The following is a 14,636-nucleotide window of genomic DNA, read 5'->3' on the forward strand; positions in this document are numbered from 1 at the left end:
ATAATAAGCTATCAGAAAGAGAGATTAAGAAAACAATCTCATTTACAACTGCATACAAAAGAATAAAATACTTAGAAATAAATTTAAACCAAGAAGGTGAAGGACCTGTATACTGAAAACTAATGATATTAATGAAAGAAATTGAAGAGACATATATATGTAGAAAGATATCCATATTCATGGATTGGGAGAATCAATATTGCTAAATTGTCTATACTACTCAAAAACAGTCTACAGATTCAGTGAAATCTCTATCAAAACCCTAATGGCCTTTCTTACAGAAATAGAACAAATAACCTTAAATTTTGTATGAAATCACAAAAGATCCTAAACAGCCAAAGCAATTGAGAAGTAAAGCTGAAGGCAACACACTACCTGATTCCAAACAATATTACAAAACCACAGCAACTAAATCAGTTTGGTATTGGTATAAAAACAGACATGTGTATCTATGGAACAAACCAGAAAGCCCAGAAATAAACTCACAAATATAGGGTCAACAAATTTACAAAAAAGGAGCCAAGAATGTACAATGGAGAAAGAACAGTGTCTTCAACAAACGGTGTAGGGAAAAGTGGAGAGCCACATGCAAAAGAATGAAAATGGGGGGTGCCTGGGTGGCTCAGCTGGTTAAGCATCTGACTTGGGCTCAGGTCATGATCTCACACTCTGTGAGTTCAAGCCCCATGTTGGGCTCTGTGCTGACACCTCAGAGCCTGGAGCCAGCTTCAGATTCTGTGTCTCCCTCTCTCTCTGCCCCTCTCCTGCTCATGCTCTGTCTCTTTCAAAAATAAATAAACATTAAAAAAATTTTAAAAAAAGAATGAAAATGGACCCCTGTTTCACACCATACATAGAAATTAAAGTGGATTACAGATTTGAATGTTAGACCTGAAATCATAAAGATCCTAGAAGAAAACAGGTGGTAAGCTCTTTGACATGGGTCTTGGTGATGATTTTTTTTATTTTTTTATTTTTATTTTTTTTTTTTACTGTCAAGTTAGCTAACATAGAGTATAGTCTTGGCTTCAGGAGTAGATTCCCGTGATTCATCACTTACAACACCCAGTGCTCATCCCAAAAAGTGCCCTCTTCAATGCCTATCACCCATTTAACCCACCCTCTAACTCCCCACCCCATCAATTCTCAGCTTGTTCTCTGCATTTAAGAGTCTCTTATGGTTTTCCTCCCTTTCTGTTTGTATCTTATTTTTCCTTCCCTTCCCCTGTGGTCATCTGTTAAGTTTCTCGAGTTCCACAGATGAGTGAAAACATATGATATCTGTCTTTCTCTGACTTACTTCACTTAGCATAATACCCTCCAGTTCCATCCACATCGTCGCAAATGGCAAGATTTCATTCGTTTTCATTGGTGATTTTTTTATCCTGACATCAAAAGCAAAAGCAAAAATAAGTAAGTGGGACTAAAGTAAATTCAAACTCTTCTGCACAGCAAAGGAAACCATCAACGAAATAAAAGGCAACCTAACAAATGGGAGAAAATGTTTGCAAACTATATATCCAATAAGGTGCTGATGTCTAAAATATATAAAGAATTCACGCAACTCAATAGCAAAAATACAATCAAATTTTTAAAAATGGGCGGGAGATCTGAATGGACATTTTTCCAAAGAAGATATACAGATGGCCAACATGAAAAGATGCTCAGTATCACTAATCATCAGAGAAATGCAAATCGAAACCACAATGATAGATCACCTCACACCTGTTAGAATAGCTATCATCAAAAACACAAGAAATAACAGGTGTTGGTGAGGTTGTGGAGAAAAAGAACCTTTGTGCACTGTTGGTGGGAATGTAAATTGGTGCTGTCACTATGGACAACACTATGGAGTCAAAAGTGAAATTACCCAGGCCGCCTGGGTGGCTCAGTCGGTCAAACATCTGACTTCGGCTCTGGTTATGATCTCATGGTTCATGGGTTCAAGCCCGTCATCAGGCTCTATGCTTTGTATTCTGTGTGTGTGTCTCTCTCTCTGCCCCTCCCCCACTCACTCCCTGTCTCTCTTTCTCAAAAATAAACAATAAGACATTAAAAAAATGTTTTAATGGAATTACCCTATGATCCAGCAATCACACTTCTGGGTATTTCTCTGAAGAAAACAAAAACACTCACTCAAAAAAGATATATGTATCCCCATGTTCAATGCAACATTATTCACAATGGCCAAGATGTGGAAACAACTTAAGTGTCTGTCGATGGATAAACAGATAAAGAAATGTGGTATATACGTAAATGGAATATTATTCGGTCTTTGAAAAATGAATTCTTGCCATTTACAACAATATGGATGGACTCTGGGGGCACTGTGCTATGTGACATAAGTCAGACAGAGAAAAAACAAATACCATATAACCTCTTTTATATGTGGGATCTAAAACAAACCAGAACCAAATTCATAGCTGCAGAGAACAGATCGGTGCCTGCCAGAGACGGGGCTGGGGTGGGACAAATGGGTGAAGGGGGTCAAAAGGTAAAAAAGAAAAGTGGTTGCCTATGGGATTTGGCAGAAGATGGGCAGGGGGATGGGGTAGATGAGAACAGGGTGGGAATAAGATTTCTCCATGCATACTTTGTTATATTGTCCTGGTTTTTTGAACCTTATGTCACCCATTCAAAATAACAAATTTTTTTCTTTTCAAATTTTTGTTTAAATTCCGGTTAGTTAACATACAGTGTAATATTAGTTTCAGCAAAACATTTTTGTCTTAAAAAATGAAAAGCATAAAAATAAAAAGATACAAAGTTGGCCCATAATCTTACCATCAGAGAATCCCTGTTGAGGTTAAAAAAAAAAAAAAAACAACAATACACAAAATCCACGATGTTTGAGAATTCCCAGTTTTATATACAGAGGTATAAAATTGAAAAGTAAAGCTCCCTTTTCCTGTTTTCCCAAAGGTAGCCCCTGTGAACAGTTCCTTGGGTTTCTTTCCAGAAGTTTACCCATTTATAGAATTTATCCTGGCATACTGTTTCTTGTCCGCTTCGTGAACCATATGTCTTGACCCTGTCAGTACATGCACAGAGCTTGTATTTTATGGTATTTGCTGTAATATAGATAATTATTTTCCTACTGATGGACATTTTAGGTTGTTTCTAGTTGTTTCTCCCCCCCCCCCCCGCCATTACCAGTAATGTGCTAATGAGCTGTCTTGTTTAAACATCTTGAGGGGGCCTCGATGGCTCAGTTGGTTGAGCACAAACCCTTGATTTCTGCTCAGGTGATGATCCCAGGATTATGGGATCCATCCCCGACTCTGGTTCTGCACTGAGCAGAGCATGGAGCCTGCTTAAGATTTTCTCTCTCTCTCTCTCTCTCTCTCTCTCTCTCTCTCTCTCTTCCTCTGCCCCTCTCCCCTGCTTGCATGCTCTTTCTCTCTCTAAAACAAAACAAAAATCCTGAGATGGCAAATACATTTTGAACTTAGATGAAGCAAGAATGATGAATTTTGAATCTTATGTAGAATACAATACTTTCCCATGATGCTGCATTACTTTTCTCCAAATATTTAACAATATTTGTGTCAGGAGAGGGGTTGGGGAGAGTTCTCCAAACCCCACCCAACAACAGAGGCCGTCAAGGGAGGGTTGTGCTGGAATGGAAAGTTGCCTTTTTTTTTTTTTTTTTAAGTTATTTATTTATTTATTTATTTTGAGAGAGGGAGAGAGAGAGCACCAGTGCGAGCAGGGGTGGGGCAGAGAGAGAGGGAGAGAGAGAATCCCAAGCGGGCTCCCAGCTGTCAGCACAGAGTGCCGGATGCGGGGCTTGAGCCCACGAACCTGGAGATCAGGACTTGAGCGGAAATCAAGAGTCGGAGGCTTAACCCGCTCAGCTGAGCCACCCAGGCGCCCAGGAATGTTGCTTTTGAATGCCAGCTGTTTGGTCTCTAATTGCCGTTAGTCCAGAACCAGACTGGGACACCGCTCTCCCTGTCCTTACCCAGAGCTCTTTCTTCTGAGGAGCCTGCCCTCTAGTCAGTCTCTTGGGTACCCCAACTCCCGACCGAAGCTTGCACGTTTCCCGTCTCACTATGGCTCTTTCGGCCCTCTACTGGATGGTGCGAAGGGAGCCTCGAATCTGCGCCTCAGGGTCTGGCGCCCTCTGCTGGCATAGAGGACTCACCACAATTGGCAAAGGACGGTCAAACGAGCACCTTGGCTTAGAGCTCATTCATTCCCAGCCCCCACTGTCATATGGGGAAACCGAAGCAGCAAGTGGGGAGGCGATTGGCTCAAGGACACAAAGCAAACGAGCTCCTAGGACCAGAACTTATGCCTCCTGACCCATCTTCCAGCACTGTTTCCAGCACACCGTTGTTGGAAGGAATGAAGACATAGGAGATGCCAGACTGGACTCCAAGACTGGGAGAGTCCACCGGCCACACATCCCTGGCAGCTCTAAGGAACTCTCATCAGGGGAGGGAACCCTCTGCTCAGCTTGCCCTCTGCTGTGTTCTGAGGCAGTGACCCTCCTGCCCTCTCTGGGACATGTCATTATTCCCCCTCAAAGCACGGAGTAGATTTAATAAAGCTCTAAGTATAGACTGTGCTTCCCCGTACACCATTATTTGTAGGCCCTTTCGTGGATTTTGCCATATCCAAAGATCACCTAGACTATACTTTTACTTAATACTTTTCTTTAAATTGCCTCATCTTAAACTTAAAAGGACATACATCACCCTTTCTGCGGATGACGATCCATAGTTACCTCTGGTTCCCTAGGAATTGTCTTCGAGTCTTTGCTGTCTTCATTTACTGCAAGAAGGCCTGATCTTCAACCTGAATTCTTTATTTAGAAAGTAACCATTAGGGGCACCTGGGTGGCTCAGTCGGTTGAGTGTCCGGCTTCGGCTCAGGTCACGATCTCACTGTTTGTGAGTTCGAGCCCTGCATCAGGCTCTCTGCTGTCAGCGCGGAGCCTGCTTCGGATCCTCAGTCTCTCTCTGCCCCTCCCGTGCTTGCATGCTCTCTCTTTCCCAAAAATAAATAAATACATAAACAAACAAGTTAGTTTTTAAAAATAAAAAAATAATAAAAACCATTACTAGCGAGTGAATGAGAGCTCGGTTTATTTCAGATACTGACATCTGTGTCTTCACTATATTATTGAATCCTCATTACATCTCTATGGGGTGGGTATTCTTTTTAAGAAAACTTTTTGATGTTTATTTTTTTATTTTTGAAAGAGAGAGAGAGAGCAGGGGAGGGGCAGAGAGAGAGAGAGAGGGAGAGAGACAGAACCCAAAGCAAGCTCCAGGCTCTGAGCACAGAACCCCACGCAGGGCTCGAACTCACAGACCGTGAAATCACAACCTCAGCCGAGGTCAGACGCTTAACCGACTGAGCCACCCATGTGCTCCAGTGGGTATTCTTATCTTAGGGGAAGGTGAGGCACAGGCAGGATCATTAGTTGCCCAACAGCTGGCAGATGGCTGAGCTGAATTTGATCACACTCTTTCTAAAGCCAACCGATGTGACCTTGTTGTCTTTTGAAATTAAAAGTAAAATGATGCAAAGCTATAGTGAAGAGATGATGACGGGAGGGACTCTGAATGCAGGGGAGGCAGACAGAGGACATGAGAGGGCAGTGGGCGGGGCCATGTTGTGACGGGGCAAAGTATGGTATCCTGGCTTATAGGCATAGGGGGCATCAGAGGACCTGTGTGGTGTAAATCCAAGGGGGTGGGGGCAGAGGGAGGAGATGCAAGTAGCTAAGAGGGGCATTCCAGGTTCTATCTTCCTGATGTCCTGGGGAATGCCATTGACACTATTAGATATCCTGTGGCCCCTTCTGATCACTTACGGGTCGTTCAGTAACATTTTCTCCATGGGAACCCCTTTCAATGGGCACCGGTGCTGGGCCGTGGTGGGCTGGGTGGAAACAGGCGGCGGTAAGGTGCAACAGAAGCACAATCTGGACTCCCACCTCTACCACTCGATGGCTATGACCTTGGCCTCAGTTTCCCCATCTGCCGAATGTCCCCCTAGTAAACACAGAGATGCACCGCCCAGGTTCCCTTTCACAGAAGGAGCTGCTGCCCACCCATGAGGAGTGGGGTCAACAGACAGTGTCTGGGTGTCAGCTCCTTCAGGGTCCGCTGCAGAGAACATACTCTTCCTTTCCCGGGGCTGCGCGCATATCTGGTGACTGAGTGAGATAGGGGTATCGGGGCCTGGCCATTTCAAGCCATGAGGGACACTCTAGTGGCAAAACTCCCCCCAGAGCAGGCAGTGCCTGTGCTGATGGAGGCTTAGCTGAGCCTCATCACAGCCCCACTTCTCCCTCTGCCCAATCCTGCTTCGGCCTCCTTCCTTTTCAAAAACACCCTTTGCGTCCCAAAAGCCATCTTGGCATCTGGAGGACCCAATCTGTGACATACCTATTTTACATGCCCAGGACAAAGGAGGCGTGATGCTAGGTTTGATGAAATGATGCTAGATATGAATCCAAATCCAGGACCTCCTTCCTGGCCAGTCCTAGATCCATTTGGGGTAGAGGCATGGAAGGCAGTAGGGAGGTAGGGCTGTGAGGTTCAGTGCCAGCCCCAAGGCATGCTCTGGCCCTTATGGAATCAGGGCAAGTGACTTAAAGACATAAGGGCTGAAGGGCAATCGAGGGAAGCTTCTTGAAAGAATGGCACTGAGGAAGATGGCTGGTATTTCAGGCATGACATCATTTTCGTTTAGTGGCTCCACAGACATTTACTGAACATATATTATATACAAGATCCTGTGCTAGCAGGTGGAAAAATTTGGGGGGAAAGCTTCAGGGAAGGTCTCTGACCTTGATTGTCCCAAGGGGCATTCCCCAGCCCCATGAGCTTTGGACATCTTCCTAACTAGTTCCCTCCTTATTTGATTTCTTTTTATTGAATAGCTGAAGTCTCTATAAGAAAAAAAAAAAAAAGTTTCTGTGGTGCCTGGCATGGCTCAGTCAGCTAAGTATCCAACTCTTGGTTTTGGTTCAGGTCATGACCTCATGGTTTCATGAGTTCAAGCCCCACGTTGGGCTCTGAGCTGACAGCGCGGAGCCTGCCTGGGATTCTCTCTCTCCCCCCCCCACCCCTCTCTCCCTCTCTCCCTGCCCCTGCCCCTCCCCCACTCATGCAATCTCTCAAAATAAACTTAAAACAACAAAAACAAAAACTGAAAACAAGCTTCCACCAGAGAGCCAATACGTAAGCGAAATAACTCAAAATGCTTCTTCACTGTTGAATAAAATCAACTAATTATAAGACTTTTAATTCTCTTCTGATCCTTATAGCTGCGTGAATTGTTTCTACTTTGTAGTCTTTGTAAATGAAAATAACAGTTCGGGTGCTCTTTTGGTAATTCAGCATTATTTCGTAGAGACTGTTTCTTGTGTCGATGACATGAACATTTTTGTCAGTTTAATGCCTGAACAATATTTTATAGTGTGGCCAACATACCCCACGGCTAGCTAGGCATTGCATAAGCCTTGGGGTCTCCACTAACATGGAAAAGGCAGCTGTTTTCCCATGCATAGTTTCTTTGTTTTTCTCTTAAGTAACCTACACTGGGTATTAGTCCCCAGTGACATCACACAAGGGATATGATCAGCGTTGAAGCATGCTCTCCAGAAAACTGGGAAATTATATCTTCGAAAGTTTTATTGTTAACAGGTTGGTGTTCTTCCTGGTTCGCGTTTTTATTTTTTTTATTTTTTTGAGACAGAGAGAGAGACAGAGCATGAACAGGGGAGGGGCAGAGAGAGAGAGAGAGAGAGAGACACAGAATCCAAAGCAGGCTCCAGGCTCCAAGCTCCAAGCTGTCAGCACAGAGCCCGACGCAGGGCTCGAACTCACGGACCGCGAGATCATGACCTGGGCCGAAGTCGGACGCCCAACCGACTGAGCCACCCAGGCGCCCCTCTGGTTCGCATTTTTAATCTGCATGTCTCTACTACACAGACCTTCCAGAAAGCATTTGCTCCTGAGGGACAGTGTGTTATCTTGCCAGGAGGTGGCGCTGTGACCCTGTCCTTAGGCGCCGTGGTATCAGTGGTCGGCCGGGGAGTGGGCCGTGTGCATGCATCAGCAGAGAGGATGTTAAGAAATCCCCTGGTCTCCCCTGGAGCCCCAGTTCCCCCTGAGTTCAGAGACCTGGTTTTTGGTGAGGCGGTGACACCACACGTGCTGGGGCTGCTATGCCCGGCCCTGCAGTGTACCTTCCGTGCTTTCAAAGTTCAAAAGAACCCAAGTTTATGAAGGGTTCACTGCAGGCCAGATAGTTCACACCCTGCGAAACCAAACAAAAACAAAACCAAAACAAAAAACACCTCATAAGCAAGTGGAGGAAAAATATACAGACAAAATCAACTCTAAGTGCTGTGCTTCCTATAAAAAAGGTTCAAAGTGCTATGAGTTAATGAGAATTGGAGAGGCCACCTTCCACAGTGTGTGGATAGGTGTGTGGGATCCGGGAGGAAAGGCACAGCTGGGCCTGCTGGGGCGGGGAGGCGGGGGAGCCGAGTGTGGAGGAGGCCGGGGTTTGGGGCCTGACCAAGAGCCACAGTAAGCCTGGAGCTCTGGTGGAGACGAAAAGGAAGGTGAGGCGGGGAGCCCAAAAAGAGACAAACCGTGGTGGGACCTGAATGCCAAGCTAAGGAGTCCGGACTTGATTCGGGAGGTGAAGTTATGCAGGTTTTTACAGCAAGAAAATGGCAAGGTCGTATTTGTGCTTTGGCAAAATCAGCCTGAGGTTGAGCTGATCCAGTGGTTTTCCTTCCGTGTTCTATGGACACATTTTCCTCCTCATCTCACTGACAGCTCAGAAATGGTTGCTACCATTGCCCCCTTCCCTCATCTGGAGGTGCTCTTTCCTCGGCTTCCATGAAACCACGGTGCTTTTTCCTCTTACATTCTGGAGGCCCTCCTCATTCTCCTCTGCAGCCTCTTCCCCCTTCATCTGGCCATTAAATACTCACGGGGGCTCCTCTCCCTCTGTATTGTCTCCTGGGAGATCCTGGCCCTGTGCTTGGCTTAATTACACCCTGCACCAGGATGACTCAGCCCAGGCCTCCCCTCTGAGCTCCAGAGCCATATATCCAACTGCCTACTCCCGACAGGGAATGTTTTGGAAGCATCTTTAATCCAGGTCCCAAACTCCCACCCAGCCTTGCCTAATGCCGGCCTTCTTCTGGTGTTCCTTAGCTGAGCGGACCCACCACCATTCATCCGGCCAGGCCAGGGAAACATCTCAGAGGCACCCTTGACGCCTCCCTCTTCCTCGTCCCCTTTTCCAGCCTCTCCCCAAGCCCACTTGACCCTACTTTCTTGACACTGACCAGAACTGTCCACTCTTTTTTATCACCCCTGCCATTTACCCTGGCTTTTCCCCCGGGCCACTGCAGGGCCCCTGAGCTGGCCTTCTGACTTCTGCTCGGGCTCCCCTGCCAACCCCCCTCCACACCACGACCATCTCTTCAAAATGTAGAACTGGCCATGCCACTCACTGTCCCCGGGGAAATCTCTACAGTGGCTTCCTGCAAAGGCCCAAGGGAGTGGTTTTCTTCTTCGCCCTTTCTTTTCTTAAGCCCTTAACCCTGTTAAGATCATGAACACAGAAAAGAGCATAGAACAAATGTACAATTGAACACCCTGAAACCAACTGCCATGAAGGGAGACAGAACGTTGCCAGACATCCCATTCCGTGTGCTCCTCAAAGTAGGACCACCACCTCCCCCCACCCCTGAGCAACTACCTAGCCTGACTTCTATGGTAAGCATTTACTTATTTCTGGCATCTGACCACGTGTCACTAACTATTGTAGTTCAACTTTGCCTGTTTGGCTTTTTGTTTATATGTTAGTTCTCCTTTAATCTAGAGACCACCCCCCCCCCAATCTCTTTTTCTTCCCTCTTGCAATGTATTTGTCTTGTAGAGTTCCCATTGCGTTTAAAATTAGAAAAACATTCCCTTCCATGCCTGTAAGGCTTTACTTGGTTTGATCCCCCTAAATCTCTCTAGCTTCAGCTCCCACCAGGCTGCTTTTCACTCTCTTTCAACCCATGCCAACCTTGATTCAGTGCCCCCACGCCTTCTCCATCCCCCTGCAGGGCCTTTACCAAGGCTGTTCCTTCGGCTTGAAATGCTCTTCCTTCTCTTGTGTCTCCCGGTTAACCCCACCTTATTTTTGTATCTCAGTGGGAGCATTCTCTCCTTGAGAAGGCTGCTCCTCCTTCCCTGACCTGGCCAATCCCCACCACCAGAGCCTCACAGCCCTTCCCTACTCCTCAACAACACAGGTCAAGGTTGCGTTTTTCCATTTGTTTGTAAGATGATATGATTAATGACCACGAGCTCCTTGAGGTCTGCTTTTCTTCACCATTGTTTCTCCGCTACGTAGCTGGGTGCCTGGCACCTAGTAGGTGTTCAATTAAAAATGTGCTGGCTGCTGCCCAGGGATAGCCAGCAGATACCAGCATGATTAGGAGAGTCACCGAGACTGAAACGTCCTGATTCCCTCAGAGGTGAGACCTGAAGCAGTGTGGAGAGGGGGTGTCTCCTGGAGAAGAATGGAGAGGAGGGTGGAGGCTCCCCTCAGAATACCTGAGGCCATGCCAGGGTCCTTCTGCCCACCCCCAGGCCCTAATGCAGGAGCCAGGTCTGGACTGGGATGGCCGGAGAGGCTCCTGGGTCTGACCACTCCCACCCGGGGCCACTGGGGCTGAGCTAAGTGGAAACAAATGTTCCCTGGCTTTTCCTAGCCCAGTCCTGGTGGGCGAGCAGCCCCTCCCTCTCAGCCCCTGCTCCCCTTCCCCTCCTCAGAGCCCCTTCCCAACCCCCTCCAGTTCCTTCTCCCTTTGACTGATGGGGTGATGGAAAGGTTGGGGCATAGGTAAGGGTGAGAGATACGGAAGATGTGGGGGCAGGTGGGCCCTGTGGGGAACTGGAGCCTGGGGTCACCTTGGACAAAGGCCCAGAGGGCGTCTCAGGAAACTAGGTCTGCAAGGCAGGGATTCAAAGAGCTAATGCTGGGAATCAGGGATCCAAGCTCCCACCCTGGGCTGGAAAGTCGCACCATCCTAACTTCAGGTGGGCTGGGAAAGCTGGGGTAGGGCCATGTGGGGGTTCGGAAGGGAGAAGAAAGTGACCCTTTTTATTTCCCCTTCCCTCCATCTCTCTAGAGAGGAGGACTAGCCTTTCCCCTCTATGTTCTCCAGGGACCTAGACACCCAGGGCCCTTAGGAATTCTCAAGTCCTGTCACCACCCTAAAGGAATGGCAGTTGGGTCCCCTTGCTGGGAAAGAGGGAGGGCGATGCAGAGGGAGGGAGAGAGGGAGGTCCCTGGGAGGGGAAGGGTCACAGGCCCAAATTCCTGGGCTCCTGCAGCTTCAGTCATTCTGAGAAACAAAGAAGCAGAGAAAGTGATTTAGAGACAGACACAAATGGAAACCAAATTCTGGAGATGGGAGAGACACACGGAAAAGACACACGGAAAGATGGGGAGAGAGGATCTAACAGACAGAGAGCTCTGCTTTCCCTGCAGCGACTCTGATGTTATCTGTCTCCAGCTGCCTCTCTCCCCCTCCCCAGTCCCCACCTCTGCCCCTCCTCCCGCTCCCACTCCGCAGCCAGACATCCTTGTGCTCCTTCCGCCTCTCTCTTTTGCATCAGGGCCTACATGTAGAGTTAAAAGGTTTGCAGGACTGAAGGCAGAGCCACGGAGGAAGAGGTGGAGGGGGCCCAGTGCCCAGAGGACAGGCAGAGGGGGATCAGAGAGGCACCACCCCCCTCCATGCTGCCCCCTTCTGGGCTGCTGTGTTCCCATTCCAGTCTCCTGTGAACGTTCCTCCACATTCATGCGTGTGCAGAGGTGGGGGAGGGGGGAGGGGGGAGATGGGGTTGCATGTGCATGTAATCTCCAGAGAGGCAGGCATGTGTCTCCGTCTGAGTCAGCCCATCTGTGTGTCCATCTGTACCTGTAAGTGAAAGTTATCCAACACTGTCGAAGGGAGGCGAGGGTGTTCTTTGGTGTCTGTGGGTTATCTGGACGCCTGTGCCCAGCTGTGGGTATGTGCGAGTGTGCACGTGTGTGTGCATGCATCTTGATCTGTCTTTGTGTACTTCCGTCTCTATCCCCAGGCCTGCTCCATGAAGTTTTCTAAGCTAATAGTGGGGGACTGAAGCCTCAGGAGCATCTGAACTCATCTCTCTAAAGGTTCGGAGGCCATAAGGGCATTTGCTCTGGTTCTGCCCATATGCCAGCCAACCCCTAGAGGGGGGTGCAGAGAAGGCAAAAGAGAGTGAGCAGAGACACAGTTGCCCTGGGAGCCGAGGATTGCCCATCACAGACTCCAGCAGACCCCTTCTCTGCCCCAGTGCTTTTGCAGGCACTACTGGGCCAATAGATTCTGCAATGGGACTCTGGGTGGGGGGGTTGCGGGGAGATGAGGGCTTAGGGAATCCAGGGATGGCCAAATATTCTGTACGATCTGGCCAGAGAGTGCTGCAGGAGGGGTGGGGCGATCTGTGTGTGTTTGTAGGAAAGGTGGGGGGTGGGGGCAGAAAGGCCGCCTGCGGGGGAGAAGGCTTCTTGGCAAACGCCCCAGTTTCCTGCGCTGATCCCTGCTCCCTGCCACTGCTCCCAATTCTGTTGTTTCAATAACATCATTTTTATCCACCCCACAGAGAGACTGTGTCTTAGGAGAGGGAGGCGAGGGGCAGGGCTAGGACATGAGGGGGTGGTAATGGAAAGAGGCTGGGGTCTGGAGACAGCAGGGACTAGATTTGGGGCGCTCCCTCCTCAGGCAGAGGCAGGGCGGTCCCAGAGCCCTGGTCCCCTGATGACAAAGACAAATACATTAAAATTCTTGCCTCGGAGAAGAATGCAGGATAGGGAGAGCATTTCATAATCTGCAATAACAGTAGCTGGGTGGGGGCAGGGGTGGGTAGGGGACTTAGAACCCAGGCAGTGATTCCCAGGGGTCTGGTCACTGGCCACCTGCAGCCTTTAGGAACCCTCAAAGCTCTCCAGATGCCTGTTGAGCACCATCTGGCCTGAGTGTGTGCCCAATCTGGGTATGTCTTTGAGTATGTAGTGTCCACAGTTGGCATTACCCTGGAAAAACAGCAACTGTGTACAAAATTAATAGGTGCAAGGGCCATGGGCGGCAGCTGGATGCTATTAAAGGCTAAAATGGGAGGGGGCAACATTTGGGCCTTGTGCCCCTCACTCTCTCTCCCTCAGCCACTAGGGGCCCTACCTCTTCTCTAGAGTGCCCCAGCCACCACCACCACCCGCCCCCCCCCCCACCAAAATTCTCTGTACCCAGTACAGGGAATTAGACTGACACAGCTTGGACACGACAGCCATGGAGTTGGGTTCGCAGCAAACCTAAGGAAGCAAAACTTCCCTCTGTGCCTAGGGCAATGTTTCTCCATTTCGGTTCTCCACTAGCTCCTCTGACCTTCCGCAGATCTGCCTCCTCTCCTGGGTTAGGCATCTATGGTCTTCTGTCGCATCCCCTTAGTCCCTCAGCTTCATCTCTATCCACTTGTCCTCACTCTCTTGGGGACTCAATCTTGCCTTGTCTCTGCTCACCAAGGATGTTTATCTCTTTAGGCGGTGGCTTCCCTCCCTCCCAGAGTTCAGGTGCTATCTCCATCCTAAAAGACCAGGAGCTTTCCTCTGAGTACCTGAAGTTTCTACCACTAGGGAGACACCCCCCCCCCCAACGGTTGATGCCACTCTAGCTGGTGGTGACAGGGAGACTGGCCCTTGCTGAGGAATGTCCTGCACCACCTGTCCTTCGGCACTCCTGGGGCACGCGGGGGCGGAGCAGGGACTGCAGCCACAGCCAGTACGCTAGGCTTGATGAATGGAGCTGTCCCTCCTCCCCACGGAGCCTTTGATCCCTCCCCCCCACCTGGGGGGTGGCAGGGGCATCAAAGACATTTTTGTGGCATTAGAGAATCAGATAAACGCCATCTCACCTGCAGCTGGCTCTTCCACCCCTTCTGGCCCGGGCCAAGTTGGGGAAGCCACGAGAGGCAGGCACCCGCGGACACGCGAGGCCCGGCTGCCCTGAGTTCTGCCTCCACTAATCTCTCGCAAGACTGCAACCTCAGCTCTATCGCTCGCTTACACGTGCGAGCGCTTGAGCGCAGGCCATCAAGAGGTTCCTCTTGCTGTCTAATCTCCCCTTCGCAGCCCTCCACCCCCCTCCCCGAACGCGGGCTCGAAGAGGCGGGGTGGCTGGGGGAGCGAGAGCGGAGGCCTGGGGCTTCCTCCTTTCCTGGGGAAAGGCTGAGAAAGGGGCGTACGGCGCGGAGGCGGGGCCGGTAAGGGGTGACCCCTCCAGAGTCCGCCCGGCAGACAGTAGAGTTCGACACCCCTTCCCGGAGCACCCAGCGCCCCAGGCAGACTTCCTCTCCCGGCCCCCTCTCCAGCATCTCCCTCCGAACCACCGCCCCCACCCCCCCAACTCCCTCATTCCTGGGAAGTTTTCTCTCTTTACAGTCAACAAACCTGTCAAACGTCTCCCTTCCAGCCCGTCCCCCATTCCCCAGCTCCTCTTCACCCCCCCCTTACCCCTCTCCACCCTACTCCCCCGCCCCTCGTTGCCCCCGACTCTGGGAGGCGGCGGG

Source organism: Prionailurus bengalensis, chromosome C1 (assembly GCF_016509475.1).
Source record: "Prionailurus bengalensis isolate Pbe53 chromosome C1, Fcat_Pben_1.1_paternal_pri, whole genome shotgun sequence".
Classification (NCBI taxonomy): Eukaryota; Metazoa; Chordata; class Mammalia; order Carnivora; family Felidae; genus Prionailurus; species Prionailurus bengalensis.